Here is a 20583-nt window from a genome sequence, read left to right as displayed (position 1 = left end):
CCAAATCATTTCTAGCTGTTAATGTCCTGTCAGATTTAATGATTCTGGCTTCTCTGACAGTTTTACCCTTAATGTGAAATAAATGCCTTCCTGATGCTTCACTCAGTGTTGCTAATGGGGTGGTAGCTTAAACATTTTTCTTCATGTTTGTCTTTTGGTCTTCAGAGGCTAATCAAACTTGGCCACTGAAGGCCACTAAATGGATCCTGCTGGTAGCACTGAAAGTTAGAGAAGTCTCCTGGCCAGGTGGGACTGCAACAGTCACCGAGGCAGATGTGGAGGGGGATAAATCTCAAAGGAAGCCACTCTTACTGGATAACTAAAGACAGATGAGTTACTTGAGAGACAAAATATTTTTGCCAGAGGAAGTAGAAAGAAGGGAAAGTATTGGGGCTCTTAGGACATCATCACAGGCACAGGATCAGCTGCATTAAGCATAGGCCAGAGGAAGGAAAGTTTTTGCCCGCTAAAACTTCTTTCACTCTATACAACCAAATATCCAGGTTTCACAGTGCACACAATCTAGTCACAGCGCCGCAACCTGAATAAACAGCCCTCACGCACCAACCACAAGGATTAACTATACACACAGAGAGGTTTGGCATTTCTTTACTCAGGCCTTGTAAGAAGTAACATCCTTGACTTAGGTCAGAAATCTTCCATAAGACTGTCCTGATTCCCTCTGCTCCTGTAATGTAGTAGAAAATCTGTTCAAAAGCATCTTTGAGCTACAATTCCCTGATCTATCAAATGCTTGATTTATCGAGACTGAGCCCAATCCAATGCCAGCAGGATAAATTATTGTCTCTGGGAAGTTACCATCTTTGCAAAGACTAAATCTGTTCCTCAGGATTTGTCTTTGCTGGGCTGCAAGTCCCTAGGGACTGATTATTATGGGAAGAGAATAATAGTTAGGCGATTTATCTCCTAGATGTCGATGTAAAGGGAAGCTCCTCCAGAGGCTGTCACCAAACACTCATACCTCTTCTTTGAACAGTACATGGAGCCTAAAGTGCTGACTTCTGTGTCAAATTTTGATGCTTAAAATTAAGTGACATGAATATCTCCCTCCCCACAGTGTCCCTGCTACAGTCAACTTTCATAAGGATCCAGGAAATTTGAGGTCCTTAACCACAGAGGTGGAAGATTGTGTTTCCATCAAGAAAATGGTGATCCAGGTGACACATCTGTATAGAATACTTGAAACATTAGCAGCATCTTCTAATACTGACAGAAGGTAGACATTTCCAAGCCAGACTTCAAGGAGTACAAATTCTCTTCCCCTGTATTATGCAGATTACTGAGGGACGGACATTGTTCTACAAACATGATGACAGAAAAGCAAGACGCTCAAAGAAGCATTTTCCCCATGGCAAGACTTGATTCCTCCTTATTTGGGCAATTTTTCTGTGCCTACTTAATATGACCGAAACTTCTTTAGAACAAGACAATGCAAGAAAACAAGCTGGCCCAGAGTCACAACATGTGAGGTGGAGAAGGGACTTTTGTCTCTAACACAGCAAATATTTTAGACAACCTCATTTTTCATACTCACTGTTTACTTCTCTGATTTTTTAATCTTTTTTTTTTCCACAGAATAAAATAAGCCAGACCAAAAAATCTCCCCAAAAACAAAACCTTCTCAAAAGGTCAGAATGAAGAATGATATTTCATACTGCAGGTTGTGGAGCCATAGCATTCCTTTTCAGCAACACCAGAACCACATGAGAAAGTTTGCAAATACCATTTAAGATAGCAGGGAATGAGTCACCTTACATAGGACCTCACTGTCTTATTTAGGTAATACTCGGCTTAGCTAAAATTCTAATAACTGGTACCTGCTACCACTATTAGTAACAAATACTCCATAAGTAAGTTATCCCTTAATCTGCTGGTACCACTGTCAACATTTAATTAATCTGCCTAAAGGCCTGGTGCTGCCTCAGTGAGGTAAAGGAATGTTTTGCCATTTATTTAGAGCTAAAATATAACCCAATTGCCATTTTTAGGCACTTGAACATTGATTTTCCAGATGGGCAACACCATTTGTTTCAACAGCACAGCCAGCTAGCTTGTTTCTAAACAGATTTAGAAGCCTAATTTCTGAGCTGACAACATTTTTTTGTAATGTCTGCAATGTTTAAATACCTGTCACTCCAATGATCCTTGGTCATCATTATTTTTCTTCATTCTGTAAATGCATATTCATGAAATAATTAATTCCCAGGGCACAATGGAGGGATAAACTACTTGTGCTTCACATGCAGTTTATGTATGTGAGAAACTCCAGCTTTACAACTTTTCCTTCCACTTCTTTTCCAATTCAGTCAACCTACTACAAGGGGGATTTGTTACAGAAACCGGTCTGGTACGAAACCTATTCAACCCATAGGCTGTGAATGGAAAATGCTGGTATCTATATGAAGGGCTCACATGGTGTGTCCTTATGTGTTGGCCCATTTTAATCTTCAAATATAAAAGACACCACTATGTGTGTAGTTACTGTTTTGTGATAGAAATAGTCTTTTTTGTGTGTGTGTGTGTGTGTGTCTGTGGTATCAGCAGGAATTTTAGCAATCACTGTAACAGAGTGAAGTAATTTATGTCCACTAGGTCTTGATTTCATACAAATCCTTTCTCAAACTAATTTCTGATTTTGAATCATTTCTTTCAAGAGCAAGAAAAACAAAAAAGTAAAGTTGTTATATTCTTGTGATTCTCCAACAATCAGTAATGCAGAAACATGGGAAATAATAAAAAAAAATTACTTTAAAAAAACCCACATACATTCGCAAACTCCCCCCGTTTGGCCAATGACCACACCCCTCACAACCTGGAGTTCATCCTGTATCCATTTGTTTAAACAACTAAAGAACAATGAAACATTTCTGGACATTCCTGCAATCGCCTTCTATCCATCAGCTCTGGCAGCTGCTTGGCAACTCTTGATTTGGCCTCCAAAGTAAACCCACCCTCTGAAGAAAACACTGCAAACCTCTACAGCCAGCCTGTTTGCCTGCAAAGTGATTAATTTTGAGCGCCTTGAAACCAAAGCCAGTGTGCTGATAACATGAAGCAAACAGAGGGAGCAGCGTGTTGAACAGCTTGGAACGAACTGTTCCTGCTTTGCAAGCCAGGCTGATATTCTCACCACGCATTAGTTTTTCCAAGGAATGGAAAATGAGCACCCTGGGCAAGTTTGAAAGGCTTGAGAGGAGCTCTACCTCGTTATCCACCTCCTCATCTCTGTGATTGTGGAGACACCCTTTTGATAAACGTACATTAAAGCTCTTCATGTTGCTCAAGTCTGAGATCAGTGTCTCTGCTGAAATTCAGGGGTTTCCCTCTCTGAGACTTCCCTGAACATTCCTTCCACTATTCTATTGATAAAACAGGAATATTTCATATAATAACATATACTGATAAGACATGAAGGCTGAGATGAAGAGGTCTCTTATGAAACCCAGTTAAGAAACACTTGGGTTATCGCAACCAGATGTTATTAAACTCACCACAGGAATTACTGGCTTAGGTATGCTGGCCTGTGTTAGGAAGCATTCAAGCCACATAATTAAAACAGTCTCTTTTAGCTTTAAAATCCACAAATCCTTGCAGCTGTTGCACTTGCTAACTCCTTCTCTGGAATTCATATGACAATAACAGTTTATACCATCTTTCCAGAAAAGCGTTTGCAAAGAAAAGCTTAAAAACATCAAGAGAACAAAAGATTCCCTTTTCCTTTAATAATTTTCAAGTCACTATTACAATCTGGAGGTATCTGCCTCAGGATTTATGAGCTATATGAAAAGTTAGCCTACTTACCTACCATGTACGCTTTTATCTCATGCTCATCCCATAGTTTCTGGACATGCCCAGTTGTAGCCAAGGAAAACTTAATTAATCTTGACTTAAGTCAAGGTAAACAATTTAAAGCATTTTAAAATGCTCTCTGGGGCTCAAAAAAAAGCAAACAAGCTTCACTAACGGAATACATGCTTTCATTCCCCAAGCTATTGCTGAGGTTTCTTCAATTTGGTTGAACATCTGTAATGATTTTCCAAAAAGAAAGCAATAACTATTGTTTGTAGCTAGAGGGCTTGATTTCATGTCCCATCCATTTTTCCTGACAGTCCTCAAGATGCTCCTAGGAATGTCCTGGTCTTTTTTCCTTTTTTTTTTTTTCCTTTTTTTTTTTTTTTATTTTCTCCCCACCCCTTCCTTCACGTATAGCAAAGCACTCTGAGGAATCATGACAGACAGGGAATGGAGGTGTCGCCTGCTTGTTCACTTTTACAAAGCCAGTGTGCCCACAGCATGTTATACACAATATCAGAGGCACACATGGGGATGGTATATCTAGGGTCCCTTTATAATGCTGAGTTCCTCTTGCCTAAGTGTTTTTGGAAGGAGACCAAGATGATGTGTCATTGCAACCAGCTTCTAGCATGCACCTGTGTTTACTTAACGTCAAAACGAAGTCTGGGCTGGACATTGCTGGATAAGGTGTTATCCTCTACAAGCTGGTTAAACTCTTTATTTTCCTTAGAAAAACACTGAAATTAAGTTGTTAAATACAAGTCCTGAATACATTTCAGAGCATACCAAAGGTAATCTAAGTGGGTGGCTTACAGTTCATTGAACTATCACACATTCACTGCTCCCATAGCCTGGAAAGTTTTCCAAGAAATACAAACCAGTGAGGCAGGACCCAGCAAGAAGGTGTCGGAGAGCTGAACGGGACTGTTTACATTGCTGTCAAGACCCAGGCATGACCAAGGGCAAGAGAGGTACCTGAGAAAGGTGCTCACATTGAGGTCGATGAGCTAGGGCCGGAGACCAGCTACAAACAGCAACTTTAAAAGCCTCCAAGGACTTTTGCCAACATTTGGTGATGCCATTGGGAACCCAGTCATGGCTCACAACTTCATCTTTCCTACGTAGATAACAACAGCAACCTGTCTGTGTTTTGTCCTGAACATCAAAAGCACAACGTTCATCACATTAAATTAGCCAATACAGGGTCGTGACTCTCAGAGACACCAGAATACAGCTTCTAAGGGACTCTAAGGAAAAAGTATTATCTGCTGCTCTGTCTTGGGCTTTGGCATCCCGAAAAGAAAAGGTTATGGAAACTGTACCCTAAGCAAAATGCAAAAGGGGTGAAAAGTTGGGTTTTGTTTGTTTGTTTCCAAATACAAAATGAAGGGAATTCCCTGTTGCCTTATACAAGGCTGTGCAGTTCTGGGCAACAAAAGCTAGTGACACTAAATTTCAGTGCTTAGAAAACCATATCTTTAGAAAGCTGAGAAAATTTCACTTTAAAATTCCTAAACAGTCTTAACATTTCCCATGTACAATATCGAGATCATGAGAATAATAGCTGCAAACTGCTTTTCCATGTAAAATCTTTCGAGTGAAAAGAAACACCGAGGTATTACTTGTCCTCTTTCCACTAGATATGGGAAGGAGAAGGAGAATGATTTTAAGGTAGAATTAGATTTTTCTTTCAGATAAAATTCCACGTTCTGTTAGTCATCACAAAGGAAATATGGTGTAAATCAGCCATAGTCGGTTGAGTTCTGCATTCCTTAACTCTGCCTGAATTTGAGTCCTTTGTTATTCACACAAATATAGAAGCCTATAAAGGTCACTCAAAACCAAGCAAGAATGATACATTAGTATATCCTCATCACTGCAAGGTCTCAGCCTATGAAGCCTTTTGGTTTTCTTCTTTATGTTCATTCCCATGCCTGGTTACTTCATAACAATGATTCACTGTCCTTTATTTCTTCACTATTCTTTTATTTCAGAAATGGTTTTATATTAATTTCTCTTCTTCATATTTGATTGATGTTCTCAAATGTTAAAGTTGCAAAAATTATTTTTTAATGAAATATTCTTTAAAAATGAAGGAATTAAAATAATCAGAAAATATCATCCTGGTGGCGTACATATGCTCAATTTCTGAGCACTGTTATTTATTCATTTTGATAAAATCTTTGATTTGAAAAGACTGTTTATCATTATAGTTCTGGCAGGTGACATCTGCCTTTTTTTTTTTGTTTGGGGGTATTTTTTTGAAAATTAACTTACGGGTGCTTTAAAAATGTAAATGTAAAAGATCTCTATGAAAACATAAGATGAAAATATAACATGAAATGTCCTGGTTCTGTGCCATTGCCCTATTCTGGATTAAATATCATTGATTTTGTGGTTTTTTTACTTCATGGTAACTGTGTCCAGGCCATAAAAAACACACACTTCTAAAATATCAAGAAAATTTCCAACATTAGCTGAAGAAAAATTTTCTGTTTGGTGGGGTAGGGTGGGAGCAGAAAACATGTATCTATTATTTCCACCATGAGCTGTAAACTTCAAGTGTCACAGTAACGGGCACTTGCTCAGAAACAGTCCACACATTTATTACAGCCTATAAAAGCAATGTCCTGTTCCCATCCCTTGTTTGCTGTGAGCAGTGAGTGCCAGCACAGTAGCGTTGGTGTCTGATGTACCAGACCAAAACATCCCTTGGCAGAATAATTACCCTGTGCTGAGATCTCTGCTGCCGTGGCTGTTTCACCTCCAGAATGAGAGCTGGCTTGGTCGAAGGTGCGAGCTACACTGGGTGTACAGTGTGAAATACGTGCTGTGACACCAGTCGTATCTCATTTACTGTGCACATCAAGACTTTAGAGTTAAATTTCCGTTTTCTTATTGCAAACAGGGGTTTACTAATGCAAGGAAGCTGTTTGTTTGGAAGAAGATTTAAGCAATCAGCATTTCACAGCAAGCACTGAAGATCTACGCGACTGCAGCATTAGAAAGGTGAGGTTTGGGATTCCTAAAATCTGAAGTTTGATCTATCTGTTCTGGAAAGTGGGAAAGGAAAGAGAATGGGAAAGAAGTTTATCTTCCAAGCTGCCCTGACTTAAATATGTTTGTCCTCCCTGTTCATGGGTGCATAGTCTCTCCCCTCTGCCCACAGAGATGTCAGAAGCTCCTATAAACCTTCCACCTAGCAAAACCCCCGAAAGAGGCTGCTATCATTTGTCATCCTCCTCCTCCTGCAAAACTAACCCTCCGTCCACGTGTTCCACTGTACATCACCAAAACAGATAATAAAGACACCAAGAAAGGTTATTTTCTGTATTCTTTTTTCTTCCTGTTTCACACAGCTTCTGTGAAAAAACATGACAGGTTGTTTGAATAAAACATCCTACGTGCTTTCTTTGTTTCATCAAAAGGCTGACAAAGAATGGCTTGTCTGTCGCATCCCTCTTGCAATGTCTCTACTAGGACAGGCTGAGACAGAGGCGTTTTTGGGAGCAACAGTGCTCCCAAGCATTTCTGTATGGCTGGCCGGAACAGCATGTGTGTGCAGATAGATATTTCAGACTGTTTTGATGCACTGCGGGCCAATAACTTCTCTATGAGCCAACCAGGGGTACCAGGGATTTATTACAATTGAGGCTTGGCCAGTGGGTGTCACTAAAAATTAGCTGTAAGGGAAATAAAACAAATAAAAAAAAAAAAAAAAAGAAAAAAACATGGGGGCAAGAGAACCTGAATATTGAAAAAGCATTTCAGAACTTATTTTTGGCCCCAAGCCTTGTTTTGAATCCTTCCTTTGGTCAAACAATGGCAATGAGATCAGAGCCAGGCATCCAGTGCCCACTAATTACTATCTGGACTGACGCTTGCAGTGAATAGCTGGTAGGAGGCCCGGATTGGATGGGAAATGATTTTGCTGAAGTATCCCGCGTGGATTCCCCGGTGGTGGTGGCATGTTTCTTTATGGGCTTCCTACACTGCTCTCCCTCACGCAGTGGGGGAACGCAAGCCAGGTGACTCACTGAGATTCTGCCCCATGTTTACTGTGACGGCAACAGTCCCCTCTCCACAGGGACTTGCTCACCGTGTGGAGCCTGATTTTCCCAAGAGCGTCTCAAAGGGCTAATTTTAAATTAACAAAAGCTTTGGAAGGCAGGGAGAAGGGAAGGGGGAGGGGGATTTCTTGCAGGAGGAAAGAGATGGCAGAAATAGACTCCTTCCTTTTTCCTTTCTCTTGTCCAAGATAAGGAAACATCACATGCTAAAGGCAATTTAAAAACAACTTAAAAGGCAGATAAATTTAGTTGCAAGTATTCCTCTGGGTGGACAATCGAGATATAGTACGAGTCTTGAGCCAGAAGGTTTTTAGGAAAAACTACCAGTGGTCAAGGCAAAGGGGCAAAAATCAAGGAAATACTGTTCATATTAAAACTACCATAGGCCCAGGTCATAAACCCCTTTAGGGGAAAGATGGTCCAGTAGTTAACACAATGGACTTTAATTTATGCATTCGACCCAGGTCTCCTGCTCCAGTCTAGGCTTCCTCTCTAACTGTGACAAAGTCACTGCAACTTTTCTGTGTTTCGTTTCTCCACTCGTAACCTAATGATATTAACAGGAAGATGGCTAGGACCAACATACGAACAGCTACGCGCTTTGCTGAAATTATCATTGCATCAGTAAGAAGTTGCACCCAGATCTAAAGAGGCCTATTGTACCCTGCAAAAAACAAGGTTGGAGGATTTCATTGGGGAGCTCAGATAGTCCTGTTACTTTCCAATTCATGGTCCAAGTTTCTAACTAATTGATAAAGACTAAAACATGTAAGCCCTGCAAACTGGTCCTGTAGATGATGAGATTTGCTTCCTGAGCACATGAAGCCAGTGGCATGCTTTCATTGTGTGTGTCCTGGAAAGCTGGAAGTCAACTCATTTGCCCATGGAAAGGGGAAGCTGAATTGGGATGCCTTGATATATTTTGCTTGGAGGTGTCCTTCTGCAAGAAGGTGTGGACTGGCACATGATGAGCAGCAATGCGTAATCTTCAGAAAGCCTAAGAGATGTCCTCTATCATATTAAAGAGTTCACATTCCAATTCTATCAAGACTCAAACTCTTTCAAATCTTTAAAAGAGTGAAGAAATTTGTTACTTGAAGAGATAAAACCTGAAGATGATGAACGAGTTTCACATCAGGCTACAGGCTGATGGTTCTTCTGTAAAAACTTGAAGGGACTTGTAGCTCTGAGGCAGAGGGATGCCATCAGAAAATGACACTGGCAACGATTCAGTAGAAGTAGAGGTTTTGCATACAAGGATTATAGCAAAGCCCCCTCTTTTTATGTCTCTTGCCAACTGTCTTGCTACATTTATCGAGTGTTTTCTCAGTGGTCTTTGGGTTATTTGGAATCTGAGCCAACTTCTAAAGTTTGATGGGCCAACAAAGATACTCTATCCATTATTGTGGTGAACATGTATCAACCACAGGTCAGCACTAGCTTGAGGAAGTCTGTATAATGCTCCATCGCACTAAGTAAACATGTCTTTAATCTCTCTGTACCATCTGGAAAATAATAATATTTCTTTGATTTTTCCCTTTTGATTTTCTTTTCTGTTGAGATTACAAGTATTAAAAGGCAAGCGCTTTCTGTTATTACACAAGGATACATGAACGCGAGTATGACAAACAGGCCAAGACCTGTTCCTTGGCCCTGAAGGCAAGTGGCGTAATTAATCTCATGGCCATATGGCTAAACTTTCCTCCATGTGAAAAAAAGCATAGCCTCACCCATACTGCCTACTGGGAACAGTCTCTGATTTGTGATATTACTTGAACCATCTCTGAGCATTGTCTGGGAAAAATTACATGGAGCAGAACTATTTCAGGGATGGTGCTAACAGTTGATCACTATGGAAGATTGCAGGTTGTCATGGTTTAACCCCAGATGGTAACTAAGCACCACGCAGCTGCTCACTCACTCCCACCCACCCAGTGGGATGAAGGAGAGAATCAGGGAAAAAAAGTAAAACTCGTGGGCTGAGACAAGAACAGTTTAATAGAACAGAAAGAAAGAAACTAATGATGATAATAACAACAATAATAAAATAAAAATAATAATAAAAGGATCAAAATATACAAAACAAGTGATGCGCAATGCAATTGCTCACCGCTCACCAACAAATGCCCAGTTAGTTCCCGAACAGCGATCCCCCCCCAGGCCAACTCCCCCCAGTTTATATACTGGGCATGACATCACATGGTCTGGAATACCCCTTTGGCCAGTTTGGGTCAGCTGCCCTGGCTGTGTCCCCTCCCAAATCCTTGTGCCCCTCCAGCCTTCTTGCTGGCTGGGCATCAGAAGCTGAACAATCCTTGACTTAGGCTAAACACTACTTAGCAACAACTGAAAACATCAGTGTGTTATCAACATTCTTCTCACACTGAACCCAAAACACAGCACTGTACCAGCTACTGGAAACAAAATTAACTCTATCCCAGCCAAAACCAGGACACAGGCCATCCCTGGTCTTCTTTACTTTAACAGCATAGACCAAATCCAAGCGTACAATGACCAAGACAAAGGGCCACAAGGTTGATTAGGGCCTGTAGGTATTACCATAAAAGAAAAAAAAAAAGCATGTATTTTTCCAATTGACTTTTTGATTTGGCTTCCAGTAATTCAAATCACTAGTCACGAACACCTCCCTGAAGGAAAATACCAACTCGAAGGCAGTCTCTACACAATCACTCCTTCAGCGGATGTTCTAGTGCATTCCCAGCCATTCCCTGCAGGTTTTCCAGCTCTGGAAAATTAGCACAATATGTTACACCAGCGCATGAGAGGAAAATGCCGTTGAAGAACATGACTCTCTTGACCGAACAGCGGAGGTGTGTATTGCTTGGCTTGTCTATCGTGCACTCCATTGGCGTCTTTGAAGCACACGACTGTGAAAGCAACATTGCTCAGATAATCCTTCCCAAGTGTAGTGAGAAGGAACTGCTGGTGCCACAGAGCAAAAAAGATTTCCAAAGATTGATTCTAATTTCCTGATTTTTTAAAAAGAAATTGCTCATCTGTGGCTATTCATGTTTGCACCCTTTGCTGTCTCCAAGAGCAATATTTTCTGAGGTACTTTTAATGAACTGAACAGCCTCTCAAAGGCTCATGAGAGACAGAGAGACTATTAGAGACAAATCATTTCACTTGATTATGCGTCACAAGATTTTGGTACATTCTTAACAGAAAAGAACACAGCAAAGATTGATCCTCCTCCCACTTAAATCAGTTGGACTTTTTCTCTAAGGTGGTATCAAATCCAGAACATATTAATTAGAAATGTGTTTTGATGAAATGTTGTTATGTAGTGCGAGGCGTGTGACCAGAAAAGCAGATTAGGTTACAGGAGAGACATAGCTGGAGGTGACTTCCAAAGGGAAAAAGGCCAGGAGAGGTCAAGGTGGTAGATTTGAAAATGGAGAGCTCACCAAGGAACAAGAAGGGGAATCCACACAACCTCAGCCTCACTTCTCGTGGGGGCTTGGACCCTTCTGACTTGCAGGACATAGTGCCATAACCCCACCTACATTCTCAATAGCTTTGCCAATAGATAAAGTCATTTATTTATAATGAACTATATTTCATGTGCCTTGGCAGAAAAGCACATAGTTGCTGAACAGTTGGGAAAGTGTTTTGTCAGAGACAGTCTGGTTGAAGACTTGCTTATAACACTGTTTTCTAGAGCTCTGTTAGGCTACTTTTCTCATTTACCATCTGCTCTGGTTTTGCTGTTTTGTTTTCTTTAATTATTATTTCTAATCTGTCTAAAAGAGCACTCTTCCCCAAACCCAAATAAAATTTTCAAAATTCTTAATTTAGTCATTCAGCAGCAAATTCGTGCAATTACCAACAGGTAACATGGTCTTGATAACAGGAAATTTCATAAACTCCTTTGACAGAAATCACAAGAAATCGTCTGCACTTCTAGGTACAGTCTGTGGTTTGTCTTCCAGTGGATCTCCCACTTCCACTCTCTCTCTCTTTCTGAAAGCCAAATATTGCATAGAATTTGAATCACTAACATAAAGTGCAATGTTGTCAAGGGTTTATTCACAAGGTATAGATTCAGTCCAGAGAAAAACAGACTTTCCTTTCTGCTCTATCCTTTTGATGATAAACTACTTTTGAACAAGTTAAAACCCATTTAAGTTTTCATCTGTACCTTTACTGATAAGTGAAAAATTGACTAACTCATGAAATAATGTTTTTTCTTACATGTTTTCTTTCTTTGGTACAACTGAGATTTGGCTAGGACAGAATGTCAATCTGCCAGAATTAGGCGGAAGGCGTAGGATTCGTGGTATTTCAGACCCAGTCAACACAATTAAGCAAGCTTTGTTCTATTTTAAATTCACAGAACACATCGATCACCTTAGAAGTAACTTCCAGAAAGTTTTGTTTTGTTTTGTTTTGCTCTTAAACCATGCTAGTTCCAGGCTGATTTCCAGAACATTTAAGTTTCAAACCTGAATAAGAACTGAGGAATCATCTGAGCTGAACTTCCAGGTCCTTGACAAGACGTACCTGTTGAGAATAATAGACAGATGTTCTCCACACACAGAGTTCTGTTTAGCTTGAGGCCTCCCTGTAATATCTTCTTCTGTCACTGCAAAATTAATATTTTCAGCAGTTACTAGCCTCTTTAGGAGAAAAGTAGAGCAAAAATCTTCAACAACTGTGACCAAGCTTGTTAGGCAAATGAAAAATAAAATACTCTAAAAAGCCCTCCGATGTTCCAACAGTGCTTATCTATGCTCATGTAAAAAAATCTCAGATGCCTACATCAAAAATATGAACCATTACTCTATCTGTGTTTTGCTATTCGATTGTAAACTCATTCAAACAATATCAGGTTAAATCTAACTAAGCCTTTTCAGAGCTATAATAACCCCAAAGAAAATTACATCCTCAGCTTGCTGACAGGAGTCTTAAGGGTCAGAACTCTAAATTCCATCACTTTGGTGTAGTGCCAGGGATTTGGGAAAGAAAAAAAAATAAAAAATCAAGTAAGCTTCATATGAGTCTTAACAGATGCAAATAATTTTACTAAAACTAAACTGTTGCCTGGGACTATGTGTACCCTAGAGTCTCATCCATGTTCTATTCTGACATGTAACATGCTTTATTCTGGCATGTAAAATAAAACCTAATGAGAAGTTACCATAGATTTATGAGAAGAGAAAGGAGAATATTATTTTTATTTCATTTCTGTACTGTTGTGGAGCCAGTAAGGGATAACAATGATATGTGCCAGATACTATGATGTACAGCTTAGACTGTGGTTACTGAGCATTGATTATTATATCATATCAGCAGAAAGACATGGAAAAAGAATAATTACAAGGCATCTTCTGGGTTGCTGTACCCTGAGTTTCAGAAGATTTTTTGTATCCATTATGAATTTAACTGTTTATTTACCTACTAACTCTTAATGCTTCAAAATTACAAAGCAGGCTTCCATAGTACAATATATATCAAGTGAGATGCTTATACCTGTGGGAAAGTAAATGTTCAGGAAGAAAATCAGGTCATTTTTCTTGAGATGTTTGTGTTTGGAATAAAGCATCAAACTCAGGAAGCCCAATTTTGGTGGTGTTTTTTTTCCTGCTGGTGATCTAACACTGGCACGGACTCTTTTCTGATATTTCTCATGCAGCAGAAATATGTTTTCCCTTACAGTTTGCAACTGAATATTTACAATTTAGCTTGAGGAATTTCCTCAGGTATTATTGTGCTTTAAGAAAATTGTTCAGACAGCACTGGCACAATTTGCTGAAGGTGGCAGAAATAAGCAGATCCTGCGAAATGTTTTGCTCACCTAGGTTGTTAGTAGAGGAAAACCTGGGACATTGGGATTCAAAGCATGGAAGTCAATCACTCAGACTCCATTATCTGGCAACAAGCTCTTATTGCTTTCATGACCCAATTCTTAGAGGAGAATGTGAAATCGGAATAATTTTTTTGAAATAATCTCTCTCTGTATATTATTGGAAGCATAAGGCAACTATACCATAACCTAGACACCTCAATCAGATTTTTAAATAGAAATGGGATCAATCTGGTCCATTGTTTTTAAGCACAAAGGTAGAAAGTGAGGGAGTCCTGTCATTATAAAGCCAGTCCCTATAGCTCTCATTATCTTGACAGTTGTAAAATTGTGAAAACCATTAAAAAATGTCATTAGTTTTCCAGAAATGTCTTTTAAAAGGGGGGAGCTGGGATGTCTTGGGGATTCTCATATTAAAGTGAACTGTGCGTGACAGGTTTTTGTTCTCTTCTCAGTTCTTATCTTACAGAATAAGCCTAGGGAAAGGTTGATTAAATGCCGCAGATACAGAGTAATGATTCTTTTTGCTCCTTGGCATGAGAAGGCTCCGGGATTATCCACTCCACACGGCTTCCCTAAAAGGAGAGGAGAGCATGTGGTGCTCTCTATAAATTGCTTCCCAGGGAATGTTAAGTGAGCATTTAGGCAGTAATGATTCTCTTGTGCCTCCTTGGGCAGGGAAAGGTCCCGTTTGCTCTGGCCCAGAATAATTTTTCAGCACGTTTGCCTTGGTAGCAGCAGTGCTTTTTTCACATGCCTATTTTCTGGTGAATCAGTGATTTGGTTGTTTTAGTTCCAAGTTTTCTTAATGTTTTCTTTTCTTTTTTTTTTTCCTATGAACCTTGGTAAACAGTTCTTCATTTGTTAGGTCCTGACTGATTGTTTTCACCTGGCTGATGACTCTACATTTTTCCTTCTTTGGTAAACACTGCATGGATGTAGCAATTTATTCGCTGTTGCAACACTTTTCACTCTAATTAACTGATAAAAAGAATATCTTGGTGTAGCTTATTCTTTAGTCAAATGGCCACAGTTTTTTATATCAAATGAACAGAATTTTTCTGTTTAAATCAAGGCTGTATTTTGTCTAGGAATCTGTAACTGCTCACCTAATTAATCCATCTGGAAGTGGCCATATGATCATTTGTGTGGGGGAACCACCCATCATTGACCATGATCCTCAACTAAGCACTGACAGTGCATCGTGGCTATAAAACTAAGTGCAGCTAAACTAGGCTAGCCCAATGGACTAACACACAGATCTTTGACTTCCATTGGCTTACACGCTATTTTGTTTATTTTATGCTTTGGGAGCTACCAAATTAAGAACATATTCTCAATTATGGAGTTTTATTTGATTGCACATACCTCAAAGCTGATTTTTTTTTTTTAAGTGAAATCCTATTCATTATGAACTCAAATCATATTGATTTCAACAGGAATGGAATTTTACCTGTAAAGCCTTTTAATGGGGTACGGAAATTCTAAATGGAGTTAGTTTCTTTCGTTCCTTGTCAAAACCCTTTTTTTTCCTCAAAGAAGCAGATGGGTAGAAATGCAGTCAGCCTCATCAGTTGGTCATTAGAAATGTGTAGGCCTGTAAGGCTCTACTATGAATTACTCTACACATCTTATGCCAATATTGGCAAGAGGTATTTAAGACATCATGATACTGATGAATACTGAGAAGTATTTAAAGGCAAATCAGAAGTTCTCTGATTAATTCTCATAGAAATGTTCCATTTCTAACTTGACAATATCCACTCAAACTCACAAGGGAAATTTTTTTGATTTTGCAATGAGACCCTTCATATTAGAGAAGGAAGGTGTCAGTTTTATTCTCAAACTCCATGTTGTTAAGAAATAGGAAAGGAAAAATAAAACTCAGTCAACAAGGATTTTTCCCCAAATCCTTAAGCATATCAGGACAGAAAGAAACATAAGACAATTAGATGGTGATACTTTATATGTCCTTGATTTGAAGTTATGTTCTTTCTTCCTTGCATTTCACTTCACCTTGCTGCAATCATGTGTATTGCTGTTGTCATTATATTTTTTCTTTCATTTTCAAATTACAGAAGTGCAACCAGGATGTTTTGGTTATTTACTTTCCTTTTTTTTTTTTTTTTTTTTTTTTTTACATATATCAGTATTTTCCTAAATATTCAACACGGACTTGGCTCTCCTTTTGCATATTTACTGTGAGTTTCAGAGTGAAAGCAATTAGAACATCACAGTTTGTTCATCTGTTTATTTTAAATGGGATTCTGAATCAGTAGTATGGAACAGCTGAAAAATTTCTGAGATTTATTCTTTTTCTCCCCATCAGCTTAGAGCTCCACTGCTCTAAGCAAATGAAGTTTGCTTGGAGCTGTTCTGTTTTGTAACTTGCTGTGCTCAGGGATCATTTAAAGAGTTTGCCCTCCCTGAACTTCACAGGTACAGGGGTTTGATGAAGAAAATGATTAATTTTGTGTGCTGTGACTATCCTAGCACAACTCCCTGCTGTTGTCTACTTACATCTTTATATTGGGACTCCATTAATTTCAGGTGTCTTTTCTCTTGCTTGCTTCCCCAAGCTTAATAAACTGCACCGTTCCATCAAATATTAACAAGTTAATAATAAATTGTAGTGTCATTTACAACATGGGTGCATTCAGAAAGAACTGCACAATCTTAAGTGGGGCTGCCACATGCTGTTAATTTTGCATAAAGCAGCAGTTTTGTACTTCAACTCTGGAGAATGTTAGGGGCATTCACAGTTCTCACTCCTAATTTACACAAAGGGCAACTGCAGCATGGCTTAGTTTATTTGTTATAGTAGCAATCATTTTGGCACATGCTGGCACTGCCACTGAAAGCAGAATAATGTCACCAGAGGCCGTTTCCTACACACTACACTGGAATTGCTCAAAAATCTCAGCTGGAAAACAGCCTGCTGAGGCCTGAGATCATAAAGGGCTTCTCGTGCGTAAATGACACTGATCCTGGTACTGGAACGAGTAGTTAAACCCTCCGCAAGCTCAGAAAGAGCATGGAGAAAAAGCCCAGAAAATTACACTTGATTTTGTAATTTTCTTCTATTTTTTTCCACCAGCCTATGCTCTGCACACAGATGACACTGGCTATGATCCATGCGTAGAAAGGGGAGGGATTAAAAAAAAAATCTATACTGTTACAGTTGCAAGCAGAGAGTTCCTTGAAGCATTCTCTGAAGTCACAATTCATCTTGTATGCTGTGCTCCACTTTCAGAAGTGTATTTGTATTTTCCTAAAGTAGCTGTAAAAGGCAGGTCAGGAGGAGGCATCTGTTCATCTGACCCTAAAAGTTGTGTAGAGTGATGAGTTCAGACATAACGTTTCAAGAATAAAATTAAAAGTGACAGCTTCCACCACAAGAGGAAAACAGCATTTAACAAAATTATGTTATTCAGGTATCAATCTGTGTTATGGGTGCTCAAGATCAGACCATCACTTCACACACACGCTCACAGCCTGAGACAACCATATGTCTTTCATGAGGGGATGAAAAAGCAAAGCTCTCTCCTTCATTTTGCTCCATTTTTGGTATACAGTGGAAAACAGACTAGTGTGGCAGTAAATAAAATGCAATTTTACTTTAATCTGAAGGGACACTTGTTTTTAAACATAGCAGTGATTACAAGAAACATGACAGCTGTGGTTTTGGCACAGAAAATGATAAGATCTTCTGGATAACTATCACTTTCCCTATCTGCATGGTTTGTTTCTCCAGTTGTTCTCTGTTTTCACACTTAAATTTTTTATCTGATTTGCAGACTTATATAGCACAGCAACTGGACATGAGTATAAGAGCCTTCCTAGGAAACCACGATGGAGATGTGTTTATTAGCTTGTTCATTCAAAAAAAGTCCTTTATTTTCAAATCCTGAGCAATAAACTGAAAAGCACAAACCACAGATGAAAATAAAGGTAATGCACTGGTAAACAGCAGGTAAGCACATCTAAATATAAAATATTCCTGAACATGAAGAACAGAAGAAGAGAGTAGATGTACATTCACTGTAAGATCATAGGCAGTGGCTTCACTTCAGATTTTGGTCACAGACTAAAGTTATCCATGATATAAATTCTCTTTGCTTGAATCTGCCTAGATGATGAATGTTTTCTGGTAAGGTGAATCTTTTTATATCACATGCCATTAAAAAGCACAGCAAAGCAGAACCTGGTATTAGTCAGAGTTTTACTGGGATGCCATGGAGTTAAGAATCAATAATAAAATTGCCTAGTTCAGGTACCTGACATTTAATTTTGGATTTGTGATTAATATTGGATGTGAGGCACAACATACTGGTATGGCATTTCATAACTGTTCACCTTTATTATAGAAAAGGTGCTAGGAAATATTAAATCAGAGACCCATTGGTCCATTGCACAGATGTCAGATCTGTAGAGACATGGAGAACAAAATCACCTGAATTGTTTAGAAAGCAAGAAGTCAGAGAGATGACCTCATGGAGGGGGGAAATTTGAAACCTCCTCAGACCAAGAGCAGTGGTGATGTGACTTCACATATACCTAGAGTGGAATGAAGGACAAGAGGCGATTTCCTCACGTTGCTGAACTCAACACACTATGTCCTACAACCCCTTTCAGGAACTTTTGTTGTTGGAGGAGAAAGTTCCTATCCCATAGATTCAGAGTACAGAAAGGCCTCAAGGGGTTGTAGTTGTCCAGTAGTTCTGTTAAAAGCCCCCAAAAGTACTACCATTAAATTTATTTCCTTTTTTTTAATAGCTTAAAATATGTTTCCAGAAGCTTGGTGCCTCCCTTAGTGCCTTGCATCACGTTATGTGATTAAAAGCTAATCACCACAAAGACCAAAGTTCAGTGGGGGTCAGACAGACAACAACTGGGGAAGGCACAGGTCAGGATGACAGATGTTAGAGGCAGCTGGATCCAAAAGCCAGTGGATGCGAGGCTGACACAGCTCCATGTCCCTAGGTTCAGCCGGCTGTGAGGTTCAGCCTGTATTCCCAACAGGCGTTGGGAATACTCACAATCTCTCCAGCAACTGCTTCAGACCTCCAGACCCTCCAGTTGCCAACTTGTTGACCCCCTGGTCCCTCCAGTATTTGGCCCCAGGGCCATGGTCTCTCCCATGCCCAGCTCCCAGACCTCTTAGCCTTCTTGCCAGCTCATCTGGTTGGAATTTTGCTGACAAATTAGGTATACCCACGTGCACACACACACGCACGGGGCTGCAGTTCCTCAGGGAAACACTCACACATCCCGATGTTCCTGGTTCCTGGTGCCACAGACACACGAGCGCTGTGAGCCACGGCCCCTTCTCCAGCCGCTGGTACTCAGACCCCATCCATACACACATGTGCACGCAGTATAGGGAGCCCCTCGGCCAGGAAAATATTTGGAAATGGAGTTCAATAAGGAGACAGGACAGACTGAGAGCAAGCACAGAGCACAGCCAGCCCTGGTTCATACACGTTCAACTGCTTTTATCCCCTTATCTCTCTGTTTTCCCACCCTTGCTCCTCCCCAAGCCACATGGATTGGTCCTTCCCCCAAACATCCTATGATAAGTCTCACGTACCCTCACAATTCCTGTAAAAACAGCCCACAAGAAGTTTTACACAATCCTCAAGTGCTCCTCCCTTGCATCCCACTAGGAGTCCTGTTCCTGTGAAGGCAGCAAACCTGCAGCTTTCAAGGCCACCTGGGAAGAATTTCTTCAGCCAAGCCAAGCCATCTTGGTGGGTCTCAGCCTTGACCACGGGCTGATGACCCTCCCTGGGTAGCCCCAGGAGAGACTGAGTCAGAGTAGTCCATTGGCACTAATTGCATTATTGGGGTTCCTCCACCTATTGTAGTTCCTCAACTCCTCGACGAGCCTTTGTGTTTATGGTGATTTAGCTCTTCATCACATATGCTAATGGATTAGGCAAACATCCTGCCTGCTGCCTAGTTTATTGTTCTTCTGGCCAGCCCTCGCATGGCACCAAGCATGATTTGGCCACCTGCTGATCCGAAAATATCATGCTCTGCTGCTCCCCATTGCCCAGGCTGCATTAAGCTCCCAATGTCTGGGGAACCCTGTCTGGCCAACATCGCGTTGTGCTCTCTTCCTTTCAGCCACCCGCTTCTCCTCACCCACATCTGTGAAGGTTTTGAGATCCTATAAAACCTTCCCGATACACAGTTTCTGTCTCATTTGTTATTGTGTGCCTTTCCCTTTGGCTCCTTCCCTCCAATTAAGACACTAGGCTTTCCTCCGGGTTTCCTTCTTATTCACGCTGGGTCAAAGATATGTGATGCCTGCAACTCTGCCCCATTCACCTCCCTCCTCAAAACTCCTTTTCCCTGGAAGACTTACCAAATCAGCTGGTGAAACATCTTCTCTACCCCACTGTGAGATGTAAGGGCAAGAATGAAGAGATCAGTGAAAAAGAGCAGTAACTCTGCTTTATCAAGCAGATATTCTAGATTTTGCAGATTGGTTTTAAAGCAAAGAAATCGATTTTGACGCAGGATACACATGAAACATCTTCCCTTTCGCATACCTGGTAACAAACATGAGGGTACATAATCTCTTCCTTCCAGATTCATTCCAGCAGCCACAGGATCTGCACAACACTTCTGCTGCCCCCAGGACCGACCACCATCGGGGCAAAGCAAAGAAAGAGCCTCCCAGAGCTGCGTATCATAAAATTCAGCAGCACCCCAACATACATTCTCGAAAGCTAATACTTTGAAGACCCCAGTAAGAACAGATTGTTCGGTTTCTCTCTTTATTTTACCAGCCGTTGTAGCGTATATTTTTTCCGTACTCTTTGATGCTTTACTAGAGCACGGACTACGCTCTGAAGGTGTGGC

This window comes from Haliaeetus leucocephalus, unplaced genomic scaffold (genome assembly GCF_000737465.1).
Source record: "Haliaeetus leucocephalus isolate CR32 unplaced genomic scaffold, Haliaeetus_leucocephalus-4.0 Scaffold0, whole genome shotgun sequence".
Lineage (NCBI taxonomy): Eukaryota > Metazoa > Chordata > Aves > Accipitriformes > Accipitridae > Haliaeetus > Haliaeetus leucocephalus.
Note: the sequence above shows the minus strand (reverse complement) of the source record.